This window comes from Sarcophilus harrisii, chromosome 3, assembly GCF_902635505.1.
Source record: "Sarcophilus harrisii chromosome 3, mSarHar1.11, whole genome shotgun sequence".
Taxonomy (NCBI): Eukaryota; Metazoa; Chordata; class Mammalia; order Dasyuromorphia; family Dasyuridae; genus Sarcophilus; species Sarcophilus harrisii.
In genome coordinates this window covers 82,472,515-82,487,470 of record NC_045428.1, presented here as the reverse complement: position 1 = coordinate 82,487,470, position 14,956 = coordinate 82,472,515, and the positions used below count along the sequence as shown (strand labels likewise).

General features: G+C 39.6%; 2 protein-coding genes across 8 annotated transcripts in view; one reads left to right on the top strand and one right to left on the bottom strand.

The window, feature by feature from the left end:
• Positions 1-7,933, bottom strand: part of TRAK2 (trafficking kinesin protein 2) — a 68,276-nt gene extending 60,343 nt beyond the window's left edge. For 3 of the 5 annotated variants that reach the window (XM_031958330.1, XM_031958334.1, XM_031958332.1), the window contains exon 1: positions 7,797-7,933. The gene's annotated coding sequence lies outside the window, so the exon portion shown is untranslated. Of the gene's footprint in view, positions 1-694; positions 837-7,796 lie in introns of all 5 variants that reach the window. The other 2 variants (XM_031958331.1, XM_031958333.1) reach the window with 1 other exon arrangement.
• Positions 7,934-8,223: 290 nt separating this feature from the next.
• STRADB (STE20 related adaptor beta) overlaps positions 8,224-14,956 on the top strand; it is a 52,493-nt gene continuing 45,760 nt past the window's right edge. For 2 of the 3 annotated variants that reach the window (XM_031958336.1, XM_031958335.1), the window contains exon 1: positions 8,226-8,411. The gene's annotated coding sequence lies outside the window, so the exon portion shown is untranslated. Of the gene's footprint in view, positions 8,412-14,956 lie in introns of all 3 variants that reach the window. The other variant, XM_031958337.1, reaches the window with a different exon arrangement.

Here is a 14,956-nt window from a genome sequence, read left to right as displayed (position 1 = left end):
CAAAAATTAGATATGAAATAAAATCAAAAAGAACAATCAACTATAAACCATAAAATCATGGATAAATCAAAAAACAAAAAGCTGCACAAATATAACTAAGTTGGAAAATTACATATTACTGTTTTATAATTTGAGGTTTAGAGTTTTATTTGTGGGTTAAATGATATTAAGATAACATAAGAATTGTTTTTTTTTTCCCCCTGTGGCAGGGAGAAACACAAATTCTAAAAATAGCAATAGTTCAAAAAACAGAGGCTAAAAATTCCTATGACTATTATTTATTTCCCTAACAACAATATAAAGTAAAAAGACTTCTGATAGACTTCCTCTGGTCCTAAATCTTTTAGGTCCCCCCCCCCTAATTTTGGACTTAAATCATAAAGTAGGAATAGGAATCATAAAATTATTTGTTCTATAAGTAAATAGCACATCATCTTTAAGCAATGTGTTTCTAAAAGATGAGTAATTTATTAGGACCACTTGTTCTATCTTTGCAATATTTAGTGCAGGCTATCTCTTTTCATAGGCTTTTTGTGCAAGTACAAAGCAGAGATAGATTATAATACCTTTTTTGTACAAATATATGCCTTATTTAATGGCATCACATTGTAAACAAGGAATTATGCTGGAGACATAATGCAAATAATGTCGTCAAAAAATATGACTGAAAAAAGGAAATGAGCCAATCACATACCTAGAGCACAGAATAACCAATGGAACAACCTCCAACCAATGGGAATGTTCCTCTAGTGTCTTCATAAGAACATACTGAGGGAGTTCTCTGTAGCTAATATGTGCACATAAGAGGTGTCAGAAATGGACTGGGATCTGCGTGGCTGGAAGAAATATTTACAATGATTAAACCACTTATCTATTAGAGTATTAATATTATATGAGTGAAAGTGACAGAAAATACATTTTTACTTTATTACATGGTCCTTATTTCAGATGGAAAAGACCACCAAATTTTAAAATTTTAAAGAGTGAAGACAATGTAATAATGGGAAATAACTTTTGCAAAGAGCTCAGGTTTCATGTGAAGTTATATAATTTATAAAAATCTAATGACATGTTTGAAATGAATAAAAACAGAACTAACTAAAATGGCTTTTAAATGATGTTACATATTTTTGAGAGATATTGCTTATCTGTGACAGCCATGCTGTGAAAGAGTCATGTCAAATTTCTATGGTACTATCAAAAATCATTTTAAGAAGCACATAAATAAAACCTTTTTTTTTCTTTAAAATAGGGTCTCCCCATCTCACTCCTGAAAGTGCAATGACCATTCACTGATCTAATCTATGGGGCAGCCAGGGTCCTATTTCCTTGGAGTTTATCATATTCCTGTCAAACTTAAGAGTTTAAGGCTTTAGCTAGACAGAATTACCAAACTCAAAATAACCATCAACCTTAACATCCTAGCAGCAGTGATAACAAGAATGCACCACCATGCTGTTCTGTTGCTATTATCTTTGGCAGAGGGAAAAAAAAAACCCAAAAAAACTTGTTTGCATCATTCAACAGATTGTATTACATATCTTCCCATGCTAAGAAATTGTACTTTATTCATAGGAAAGACATCATTATATTCTGGGGTCTACTTGGATTTATCAGACAAACTTGAATCACATTTACAATTATGGAGCATATCTCTCATTATAATAGCTTTTGACACCTTACAACCTTACATATACCCCTCAATCCAGTAACATGGCCTCCTTTTTGGAGGCCACCATTTCCTGATGGGGAATTTTTCACTGGCTGCTCACTCTGGAATGTTCTCTCCTCATCCTTACTTCCTAGGCTTCCTTCAAATCCTAACTAAAACACTACCTTCTTCTAGAAACCTTTTCCAGAGCCCCTTAATTCCAGTATGTTCCTCTTGTTAATTATCTCCAATTTATCCTGTCTTTAGTTTCTTTATCCATAGTTGTATTGCATATTTTCTCCACCATTTGGCTGGAAGCTCTACATCTGTCTTTTGCCTTTTTTTATATCCTCAATGCTTAGCCGAGTGCCTAGCATATGAAAAATCATTTTTAAAACTCTGTGATCTTTTTAACAAATTAAGTCTGTTTCCTCCACCAAAAAAGCAAGGTCTCTAAGGGTTCCTTCCAGCCTTTCAATGTTAAAAGAACCAACAAAAAATCCCTTATTCTTAATAATATCTCTTATTAACTTGAATACAACAAACAAAAGATCATGAAAGACCAATATTCCAAGAAACACAGTGCTTTAAAAAAAATAAAATTTATAGAATTCTTCCTCTGCTTGGAAAGCACAATTGTGTCCCTAGGTTTGTGCCCCAAACTCAAGCCATGTCTGTGTCTACAAAATTTCCAGCTGATGATTTATAAATATATTTAAACAAATCTCCCCAAATAAAGGATTTCTTTTAAAAAGATAATTGAGTCATTATTCCTCAATTTCTGGTAGAATTTTTATACATAATCATTTAATTCAATGACTAGAGAAAATAAAGGCAAATTCAATAATCCATCACTAGTGGAAAGGAGAAAGATATGTAAAAAATGTATACTTAAAAAAAGTTGTTAAATTATGAACTTCAGAAACCGAGGAGAAGTAGTCTCCATTCTCATCTCCACTTATAGACATACTGTACTTATTTTTCAATCAACAAACTTCCTTTGTTTTGATTTACACTAGTGACCCAACCATATTGTCTGTGATGTCAATAACTGGAAGCAGCAAAGGCAGAAATAAGTTAAGAGAATTAGATTATTTAAGTGGGAAGAAATAAGTTAAGGAATATCACTTCAAGTAATTAATATGATATCGGTTATTTTGGGGGAGGTGGAGAGAAGGAAGGAATAAAACACATTTTCCTAAAGTGGAACTACATTTTAAATGCACTATAGAAGCAACTTAAGTGGAACCTGTGGCAAATTCTTCTGTAATATGACTAATTGCCATGTATACTGCCAACCATACCGCAGCATACTGGAATTACTTAGCAGTGAAATACTCCTGTCCTGCCATTGGTTGTTTCCTCTTGCACAACAAACTGTCAGAAAAGTTGCTGGACTTGTGCACAGTATGTTTCAAAGCTTCCTCAAGGCATAACACGTGAGGTTTGGCCAAGCACCAAACTATGTAGGTATGATACATGTTGTTAATAATTTCCCCTTCTAAAAAGTATGGGTCAAAGACCTCAAAGCCTTTGACAAATATTAATTAGTTCCACCTCACTCCTATTAGACAAGCATTCTATACTCGTTTTCTGCCATTCTTTAGCATAAGAAAGATAGAACAAGTCATTTCTTCAAGGTCAAACTGTGAGTCACTGACACAGTTGAAAATTAAACTAGATTATTATTCCATTCTATTTACAAATGACTATAAGTCCTTCCCAAAGCCCTTCACCTCAATTATCTACTGATTTCTGATCTAATAGTAAGGAACCAGGCAAATTTTTTGAAATTAAAAAAAATCCATTGCAACTATTAACAACTATTTATAGAATGCCTATGTGCAAGTGATTTACAAACCAGATGGAGAAATATAATATAAATATGAAAAAAAATTCAACTTGGTTATGGGATGATTCTTCCTCTGCTTGTGAAAGTATAGTTGTGTCCGTAAGTTTGTGACCCAAACTCAAGCCATGCTTATGTGTCTACAAAATGTGCAGCTGATAAATTTATAAATATATTTATACAAATCCTCCAAATAAAGGATTTCTTTAAAAAGATAATTGATTCATTATTTCTCAGTTTCAGTAGAATTTTTATATATAATCATTCATTTCAATGACTAGAGAAGATAAAGGGAAATTCAGTAATCCATCACTAGTAGAAATGGAAAAGATATATAAAAACAAAAAGAATGATAAAGAAGCTCCAGTATAAAAAACCTATGATGCACAAAATACCAGGCACTCTGGAAAAGAAAAATAAAAACATTCTCTGCACTACAAAGACTACATTTTATTGGGGAGAAGAGCATATAGGGCAATAATAAGGTATGACTAAGAAAATATCTAATTCTTATCTATTATATACATGGCAATGCTAAACAAATCCTCAACCTGATACTTTGCTGAATAATTCCCGCACACTACTATTCCCCAGCCTTGGGGACATGTCTTCCTGGATGGTAAGAATAGAGAAATTTATCCCCCACTGCTATTTAGTTGCCTTTGGGCAAGTCACAACTGTCTGATCCTTCACTTCTCATCACAGAAAGGTTAAACAACAACCTCAGCGAATCCCTTCCAGCTCCTAATTAAATGTTCATATAGTCTATTCAGTACTTTGCAGCTTCAGTGGAGCAGTGCTAGCACAGGGGCAGAGAACTTCTCAATATAGGGATACATCTAAAGTCCTTCATTTAGTACTGGTTAGCAAGGGTGCACAATCTACATAAGTCCTTCCAGTAGCACCATGTTTCTCAAACCTCTGTATTCAAGAAGTCAAGCAATAACACTGCCCACGGAGTCACACAGGTAACCTGCCTCATCCCACCGGTGTCTATATACATGTTGTTAATAATTTCCCCTTCTAAAAAGTATGGGTCAAAGACCTCAAAGCCTTTGACAAATATTAATTAGTTCCACCTCACTCCTATTAGACAAGCATTCTATACTCGTTTTCTGCCATTCTTTAGCATAAGAAAGATAGAACAAGTCATTTCTTCAAGGTCAAACTGTGAGTCCGCAACTTCCCTGGACTCTGACTTACTTTTTAAATCTCCTTGTCTAAAGACTCTCCTCACTTCAATACATCCTCTATACAGCTGCCAGAGTGATTTGCCTACAGTCCAGATCTAACAATATCATCACCTTGCTCAACAAACTTCCAACACCCAGCCCTATCCTACCTTTCTAGTCTTCTTACATCGCACTCTTGTGTCCATACTCTACAGTCCAAGCACAGTGACCTGCCCATCTCATTTTAGTGCCTTTTTTTACCAGTTATTTCCCTCAGTCTTCCTTTTGATAGAGAATGCCCTCCCCCCTTCATTTCTATCTGTAGGAATCCCTGGTTTCCTTCAAGACTCTGCTTATATACCGATTTCTTTATTAAGCTTTTTTTTCATTACCCCAGTTACTAGGTGAGACCCTTCCAAAATGACTATATTTATTTAGTATATATTCTGTACACATGTATATATGTACACTATTGTCTCTTCCATTAGAATGCAAGTTCCTTGAGGGTAGGGGATATTTCATTTTTGTCTTTATATCTGGCACACAGTAAGCGTTTAATAAATGCTTACAGACTGATTTAGCAGTCCTAATTCTAAGCTCTAAACATCCTTCCTTATTTCCTCTCACCTGGCAGAGCTATACCAGTTGGAAGTGGAGAAAAGGGACAGGGAATTCCTCCAAATAGCTGTACTTTGTCAGAGATAGAACTAAACAGAGGCAATCAGTCTTCAAATAAAACTACTACACAATTTTGCAAGAATGAATCTCATTGACTGTTTGTCCACATATTGGCTGGCAAGTATACGTACTACCAAAACAAAACATGCTTTCCTGTCCTGTTTCTGAACCTTAAAATTTGCTTGTTCTTTCTGGGATATGTTACATTTTTACATTTTCTTTTTGGAATATAGTTTGTCCATATGCTCAATTTAATACTTAAAAACAGGCAGGTTGCTTGTGTGGATCCATTTTTTAAGTATTCTGTCACATATTAACCTCTCAATAAAATCCTTTCAGTGCTATGGTAGCTTTTAAGAGTCTTAACTGCTTAAGACTATATAATTATGGGGCTTTGGGCAAGAAAAATAAAATGTATTAGTTTAATTCCTCATCAGAGTGGGAAAAATTATTATTATTTTCCTTACATATCTGATCCATCACCAGGATAGAATTTTAGTAAGATTATTCTGCATGGCTAAAAAACAAAGTCCTCCTAAATTATTAATTCTGTGTCCTTTCACAATTTTCCTTGTATGAGCAATAGAATCTTTGTTTTAATCTATAATCCAAAATTATTAATGATTTTATTAATATATTACAAAAGTGTGGCTGTGTAGCAAACTAGGAAATATGACTAAATTTTAATTCCAACTTAGTCATTTAAACTTGAGAAAATTATCTCAGTGACTCAGTTTTTGTCACATACTAAGTGTGGGCAGTAATCAAATGGAAGCCTTTATTGCTAGCGATGAAGTAAACAATACATAAAAATAAAATGCATACAAAATAAACCTATGCACAGGAAAAAAGGAAGCCACTTAGGCTTTATTCCGACCTACAGAATCAGAATCTTAAAGTTGAAAGAATAATCTGAGACCACAAATTCCAAGCCCTTAATTTATGGACAAGACACTGAAGCCCAAATAGGCGAAGTGACTTGTCCAAGGTCACCCTAGTGCTAATTTTTATAATAGTTCATCCCCTTTAGTTATATGTCCCTAGCCTCTTTATCCTGTTTCAGGATGTTTAATGTTTAATAAAATAATGAGGTTTTTAAAAATACAATAAAATAATGATCATTTGTGAAGCTGGTATAAGCTTTCTGATTTAAAGGCTAAAGAATTGGTGTAAGATGGGAATTCATTAATTGATGTTTAAAAAGTAATATTCAGAAAAGAAGTCCTCAAATACAAGTCCTACTGTAGAGTTTAATCCATTATTAACACTAAATGTTTAAAAGTTCTCTTACATCTATCCTCTCCCAACTAAGACATGATCTCAATTTGTTTTGCAGATGTCACTACCACTCTAAATCAACTGTTTTTCAGTTCTGCAGTTCAGAGTTCAAATTCAGCATCCTAATACATTTTGAAAGGGGGGTGGGGAGGGAAGGAAATTAAAGGACCCCCTACATAAGCAAAACTATCTCCCTATGTTTCTATTAGTTCAAAGTTCACTCTCAGTGTATCAGTTAAGAAAAAAGCATCCGAGCTCTTCCTAAAAGGGAGGAACTCAAATTTGAAGGAGTAGTGTGTTCAAGGACCCAGGCAACCAAAAACAACCCACAAACATTTATTAAGTCCTTACAACGGGGCAGCTGGGTGGCACCATGGCTAGAGAGTTGGCGCTACCCATGCAAAGTCAGCCTCGCCCACACACTAGTACTAGCTGGTTGCCATTGTCTGCCTCAGTTTCCTCATCTGTAAAATGACCCGGAGAAGGAAATGATAAAGCACTCTAGTACCTTTGCCAAGAAATCCAAAATGGAGTCAGTCACCAAGAGCGGGACATGACAGGTCCTGGGAATATACAAGCACATAGAATGAAATCATCCCAACCTTCAAGGGCTTGACACGCCAGTAGAAAATTGGAGAAAACAAGCACACGCGCGTATGTAAACGCAGAAACGTGCATATACACAAAGATGAATAAGCAGACACGCACACGTGCACATACAGATGCAGACGCATCCACATACACAGAGATGAATAAGCACACACACGTACCCATACAAACACACACCCGGGACTCAGAGAGAGTATGAGGTGATTCGGAAGGAAGGGCACCAGCTCCAAGATGCCATCCTGACTAAGTATGGAAGGGGCTCATCCCCCACCACCCTCAGCGGGGCGGCTCATGCTCCTGTCACCTCTAAGCAGGAGGGGGAGCCCCGCCCCGGCGGCCAGATGGGGATGCCATCTGGCCCCGCCCTCCTCCAAGAGCCGGCCGCCCCTCTAAGCCCACCCGGGAGCCTAGAGACGGGTCTAGGGGAGCGTCCCGCCGCTGCTCCGAGTCCGTGACCTCGGGGGACCCCAGGCTCAGGGAGGCGCGGACGGAGAGGGCGTCATGTTCAGCCCGGCTCCTCCCCAAGTGTCCCTTGGGCAAGGGGTGCGAAGTCGCTCACCAAGGGGGTCTCGACGCCCCGGGCTCGCAGCCGCGAAAGCCTCCGAAGGGTCCCAACAAAAGCGAGCCGCACAAGCCGCCGCCGCCGCAGCGACTAAGCAGCCGGGTGGCGGAATAGACTGGCACTCGGCTTCAGAGCGTTAGCGTCATCACCTAGCGACCCCGTCGATCCAGATCAGTGAGACGCAGGGTCTGAGAACAGCCCGACTGGGAAACTCTGACGAGGGGGTTTCTGGGAATTGTAGTTCTTTCTCTGCCTCCGCACCTCTCTGGTTGGCCCCGCCCCACCGCGGTTTCTTTGGCGCTCGCTGGGCGGCGCATTAACGGCTGGCTTCAGCCGGCCGGGCCGAGGCTGGGCTGAGGCTTCGGCTCCAGGGGTTGGGGGTGGGGCCGGGGCGGGGTTAGTCCGGGCCCCGGGGGTCGGGAGTGGGGCGGACTGGGCTGTGGGGGAAGGTCCCCGCTTGAGGTGCCTCTCGGCTCGTCTCCCCGCCCGGTACCAGGGGGCGGGCCCGGGACTCTCCCCCCTCCACCCGCACCGGGCTCCGGGCTCTCCAGGCTTTTTGAGGAGGAGCCGGCGGGCCGGGCCGGGGCCGGGGCTGGGGCCGCCGCTTGCAGGGTAAGCCGGAGATGGGAGGGGGCGCCGGGGCCACGGCCGCGCTCTCCCTTCGGAGACCCGGGATGGTCCCGTGTCCGCGCGCGGGCTCCGGGCGCCCCTGGAGAACCTGGACTTCGGGCTGCCGGGGGGGAGGGGCGGGCCAGGAATGCGGGCCTGGAGACTTAGCCTGGAGGGGGGAGCCTTGACCCCGCCCCCGTGCCCGCCCCCTTACTGTCCCCCGCCCGCGTGCCCGCCCCCTTACTGTCCCCCGCCCGCGTGCCCCGCCCCCCGCCTTCTCACCTGCCTGCCGCCCCCTTACTGTCCCCCGCCCGCGGGCCCGCCCCACCCCCGCCTTCTCACCTGCCTGCCGCCCCCTTGCTGTCCCCCGCCCGCGTGCCGCCTGCCGCCCCCTCTGTCCCCCGCCCGCGGGCCCGCCCCACCCCCGCCTTCTCCCCTGCCTGCCGCCCCCTTGCTGTCCCCCGCCCGCGTGCCGCCTGCCGCCCCCCTGCTGTCCCCCGCCCGCGGGCCCGCCCCCCCCCCGCCTTCTCACCTGCCTGCCGCCCCCTTGCTGTCCCCCGCCCGCGTGCCGCCTGCCGCCCCCTTGCTGTCCCCCGCCCGCGGGCCCGCCCCACCCCCGCCTTCTCACCTGCCTGCCGCCCCCTTGCTGTCCCCCGCCCCCGTGCCGCCTGCCGCCCCCTTGCTGTCCCCCGCCCGCGGGCCCGCCCCACCCCCGCCTTCTCACCTGTCTGCCGCCCCCTTGCTGTCCCCCGCCCGCGTGCCCCCACCCCCGCCTTCTCACCTGCCTGCCGCCCCCTTGCTGTCCCCCGCCCGCGTGCCGCCGGCCGCCCCCTTGCTGTCCCCCGCCCCCGTGCCCGCCCCACCCCCGCCTTCTCACCTGCCTGCCGCCCCCTTGCTGTCCCCCGCCCGCGTGCCGCCTGCCGCCCCCTTGCTGTCCCCCGCCCGCGGGCCCGCCCCACCCCCGCCTTCTCACCTGCCTGCCGCCCCCTTGCTGTCCCCCGCCCCCGTGCCCGCCCCTTGCCACCGCACCGTTTGTCACGTCACCCTGCCCACTTCTCTATCTCCCTGCCCTCCAGCTCCCTTGTACCTGTTTGATCTTCAGTTTGCCCCTCTGTTATATAACAATAATGGTAAAATGAGCTGCTATCTTATCTCAGACCCTTACGCCGTGTGCCCTTGAGCAAGTCATTTCACTTTACTTTGTATGCGTTTTCTTATCTGCAAAATGAAGGGTTGAACTTGACGCCCTCTAAGATGGCCTAGCCGATGTAAAATCTAATGAAGTTGTAGAGATGTCATTGAACATTGCCATAGTAAGAAAGAACATTTATCTAACGCCTTCAGGTTTACAAAATGCTGTGCATGTTCTCAGACGGAGGTTAGGTGCTTTTCCGGGGGTCATTCAGCTACTAAGCACCTAGGGTCAGATCTGAACATCAGCTCTTCTGATTCCAAGTCTGTGACTATTAGCCCCTAGCCAGGTCGCGTACTTCCTATCACAAGAAGCGATCAGAAATTAGGAGATTGAAAAGCCAATATAGCAGTTAGCCAGCAGTGTGTGGCTTCAATGAATTCAGAATGTCTTATTACAGTCATATGTTCTAGGAGAAAATCTGTGCACTTATCAGGGCCTCCCCTTTTAGTATCAGATGAACACACTAAGATTTTGTGGTAAATAACATTCATTTTTACTAAACAGTAGCTACTATGAAAGGTTTTTTTTTCCCCTAGATGAAATCTCCTCAGGTGAAACTATACTTTTTACCATACCTCCATCTCCAGTGGTTTTTGTTTGTTTATTTTGGGGGTAGATGAGGCTTTTATTTTTGTCATCAATCTCCTTTAGGTATAGAGGACATAGATATTTCAGTTCATTTTTTTAAATAAAATTTTTGTTCTGAATTGTCTCCCTTTCTTCCCATTCCCTCACTAGATAAGGCCACCACTTCAGACAAACATATACAAAGAGAGCCATAGATATACTCATATGTTTATAAATATGTAAGTGTGTATATATATATATACATGTATATATATGTATGTAAACCTATGCTATGCATACTTTTATGTATCAGTTCTTTCATTAGAGGTAGATAATATCTTTTCAAAGGTCCTTTATAATTAATTATAGTATAATAAATACTCAGAATAACTTGGTTGTTCACAATTATCCTTCTAACAATATTACCATTACTATATACAGTGTTTTCTTGGTTCTGCTCATTTTACTCTTTATTTCATGCAAGTCTTTCCATGTTTTTCTAAAATCAAACTATTCATCATTTCTCAACACAGTAATTTTCTTTCACAGTCATATTTAACAATTAATTTAGTCATTTTCCTAATTTTCCTCCATTTCTAGTTCTTTGCCACCACAGAGAGAGCTGCTATGTAAAAATTTTAGGACATATAGTCTTTTTTCCTTTTTCACTGATTGCTTTTGGATACAGCTTAATAGTGGTATTTCTGGGTCACAGCTTTATCACTCTTTGGGCATAATTCCAGATTGCTCTCCAAAATGGTTGAGTCAGTTCATAGTTCCACCAACCAGTGTATTAATGTCCCAATTTTTCTATGTTCCCTTTGTCATTTTCACCTTGTGTTTTAACCAATCTGATAGGTATGAGATGATATCTTAAAAGTTGTTTTAATTTGCATTTTTCCATAATGATTGTAATAATGATATATAGCTATCTGTAGTTCTGATTTTTTTTTAGCAAAAAATCTTGCAAGTTCCTACCCTTTCACCATTGGAAAATGACCACCTTTCAATTGGAAAGTGACTCATTCTTATAAATTTGACAGTTTTCTTTATATTTGAGATATTAGTCCATTATCTGAAAAACCATCTATAACATTTTTTCTTCAGTTTTCTGCTTTCCTTCTAATTTTGGCTACATTGGTTTATATATGTTAAAAAAAACTTGTAATTTTATGTAATCAGAATTATCTGTTTTAGATCTCATGGACTATGTTCTTCATCTCTTTATTCACAAATTCTTCTATCCATAAATCTGATGGTTTATATGTTCCATGTTCTTTTAATTTCCTAATGATAACCTCATTTATATCTGTCATGTATTCATTTTGACCTTATCTTAGTTTTCCCAGTAATTTTTTTTTATCAAGTAGGGAATTCTTACATCATAAGCTCAAATCTTTGTGTTTGTCAAGTGCAAGCCTATTATAATCATTTGCTAACATATATTATATATCTACTCTGTTCCACTAATCCATCTTTCTACTTTTTAGCTAGTACAATATAGTTTTTTTTTTTTTTATAATTACCACCTTATAATACCATTCGATACTGCTAAATTGCCTTCCTTCACATTTTTCCCCATTAATTTCCTTGATATTCTTGAATTTTTGTTCCTCCAAATGAATTGTGTTATTTTTCCTAGGTCAATAATTTTTTTTTTGTAATTGGGGTGGCATTAAATAAGTAGATTAGTTTAGAAAGAATTATCATTTTTATTATAGATTCTGCTCATCTATGAACAATTAATATTTCTCCAGTTATTTAAATCTGACTTTATTTAAAAATATTTTATTATTATGTTCATATAGCTCCTAGTTTTGTCTTGGTAGGTGTATTTTTTAGTATTTTATGCTATCTGAGGTTATTCTGCATAGAGTATCTCTTAGTATCTCTTCTTGCAGGGTTTTGTGGTAATATAGAAATGCTGATGATTTATGGTGTGGTGTTCTCTTTAAAATATAATGGTTCTTTCTGGGAACAGGTTTCTTGGGGTGGTTTTCCTAGTATCAATTCAGATCAATAATCACCCCAAATGCAGCCAGGTGTTAAAAGTTCAGATCTTTTATTGCTTCCTCCAAAATAGCCCAGTTAGTTTTTCTTAAGAGGCCTATCTTTCTGCTTGGTTCCAAGAGCTCTTGCAGTTGTCCTTTGCTTTTGCTTTCTTGAGCCTCCAGCCAGCACAAAGGTGGAAAATGAAATGAATCTCTCTTGCCTCGAGAGAGGGCTTCTGTCTGAACTGACCGACACTCCCCTCGCAATCTTTTCAACTGAACTCACTTGACTGGCTCACTGAAGCTCCATTTGTGCTCCTTGTCCGAGAATGGGATTATGGATTTCCTCCCAAAGTGCTCTCTGGCCCTAAGAGCTTCTTGCTTATATGAGCTCTCTAAAGGTGTGAACACAAGCATTGTTTCTCAGTTCCACTTAGTACCTTGTTCCTTCTGGCCCATAACATCTTGTAAGATCAGTTCAATCATACTGAACCATGCTAAATTAGATAATTATTGTCTCTATGTAAGATCAGATCAATCATGCTGAACCATGCATGCTAAATTAGATAATTATTGTCTCTATCAACTCTAATGACTTAGCACTTTGTAAGGATTCCAACCATGGTTTATTTTCTATTCTGCTACTTGACTAAAATTAATTTTTTAAACTAGCTTGTTAGTTGAATCTTTAGGATTTTCTAAGTATATCATCATATCATCTGCAAAAAGACTTAATTTTATAATGTCATTGCTCATTCTGATTCCTTTCATTTCTTTTTCTTAATGTTATTTTTCTTTATTATTATTATTATATCCTTTTTTCACGTTTTTACTCCTGATCTTCTTGGGAAAGCTTATCCTAATTATAAATAATGCTTGCTGATGGTTTTAGCTAATGTTTCTTATCATATTAAGGAAAAATCAATTTACTCCTATACTTGCAAGAGTTTTTAATAGGAATGGCTTGTTGGCAATTAAAAGCTTTTTCTTCATCTGTTGATATAAATTGTTGTTTTTGTCATTGATATCAATTATGTTAATGGTTTTACTTATGTTAAACCATGCCTACATTGCTATTTATATATAGGTTATTTGGCTTCCAATTAAGTTTTCATGGGCTGTTATTAAATATAATTTTTATCACATGATCTGAAAAGATGCACTTAATATCTCTCGTTTTCTGCATTTAACTATAGAGTTTTCATACCCTAATATATGGGTATTCAATTCTCTCCAGGTATCTATTATATCTAGTTTATCTAAGAATCTATTCATCTTCTTGACTTTTTTCTTATTAATATTTTGCTTAGATTTATCTAATTCTGAGAGGGGAAAGTTGAAGTCTCCCACTACTATAGTTTTGCTATATCTTTCCACCTATAATTCATTTAGCTTTTCCTTTAAAAATTAGGATGCTACAGCATTTGGTGCACATAGATTTGGTTTCAATATTACTTTATCATATATATTACCTTTTATCATAATGTAGTTTCCCTGTTTATCTCTATTAATTATATCTATTTTAGCTTTAACTTTGTTTGAGATTATAATTGATGTCCCTCCTTTTTTTCTTGCATCAACTGAAACATAACAAATAAATTCTACCCTAGCCCTTTATTTTTACTCTATATGTGCCTCATTTTTAAATATGTTCTTGTAAATACCAAAATGTTGGATTCTGATTTTTAATCAGTTCTGCTTTTTCCATTTTATGATTGATTTCATCACATTCACATTCAAAGTGATAATTACTAGATTTATATTTCCTTCCATTGTGTTTTTCCTCACTGTTTATCTTTCTCTCCTTCTGATTTTTATCTTTCTCTCCTTTCTGATTCTGATTTTTAATCAGTTCTGCTTTTTCCATTTTATGATTGATTTCATCACATTCACATTCAAAGTGATAATTACTAGATTTATATTTCCTTCCATTGTGTTTTTCCTCACTGTTTATCTTTCTCTCCTTCTCTTTTTACCCTATGCTTTTGATATCTAGTTTACTTCTAACTACTGCCTCCTTAATCCACACTAAGAATCCTTCCCTTTATCCTCTCTGCTTGCCCTCCTATTTTTTGATCTGCAAACCCTTCTAAGAATGCTTTTCTTACCATAGTCTCTCATCCTAAATTTTCTTTATAATATAGAGAAGCAGTAAACTGGGGAAAAAATTTATATCCAAGGTTCTGATAAAGGCCTCATTTTTCAAATAGAGAATTGATGCAAATTTATAAGAATTCAAGCCATTCTTCAATTGGCAAGTGGTCACAGGAGATGAACAGACAATTTTCATATGAATAACTTAAAATCATGTATAATCATATGAAAAAATGCTTTAAATCACTATTGAGCAGAGAAATGCAAATTAAGATAACTCTTAGGTACCACGTACCACTACATACCTCTCAAATTGGCTAAGATGACAGGAAAAGATAAGGATGACTATGGAGGGGATGTGGAAAAACTGGAACACTAATACATTGTTGGTGGAGTTGTGAACTGATCCAACCGTTCTGGAAAGAATTTGGGACTGTGCCCAAAGGGCTATCAAAACTTTGCATACTCTTTGATCCAGTAATGGATTTTTATTGGGTCTGTATCCCAAAGAGATCATAAAAAAGGGAAAAGGAACCCACATGTGCAAAAATGTTTGTGGCAGCCAAGGACTTGGAAACTGAATGGATGCCCATCAGTTGGAGAATGGCTGAATAAGTTATGGTATATGAATGTAATGGAATGTTACTGTTCTATAAGAGATGATCAGCAGGATGATTTCAGAGAGGCCTGGAGAGTCTTAC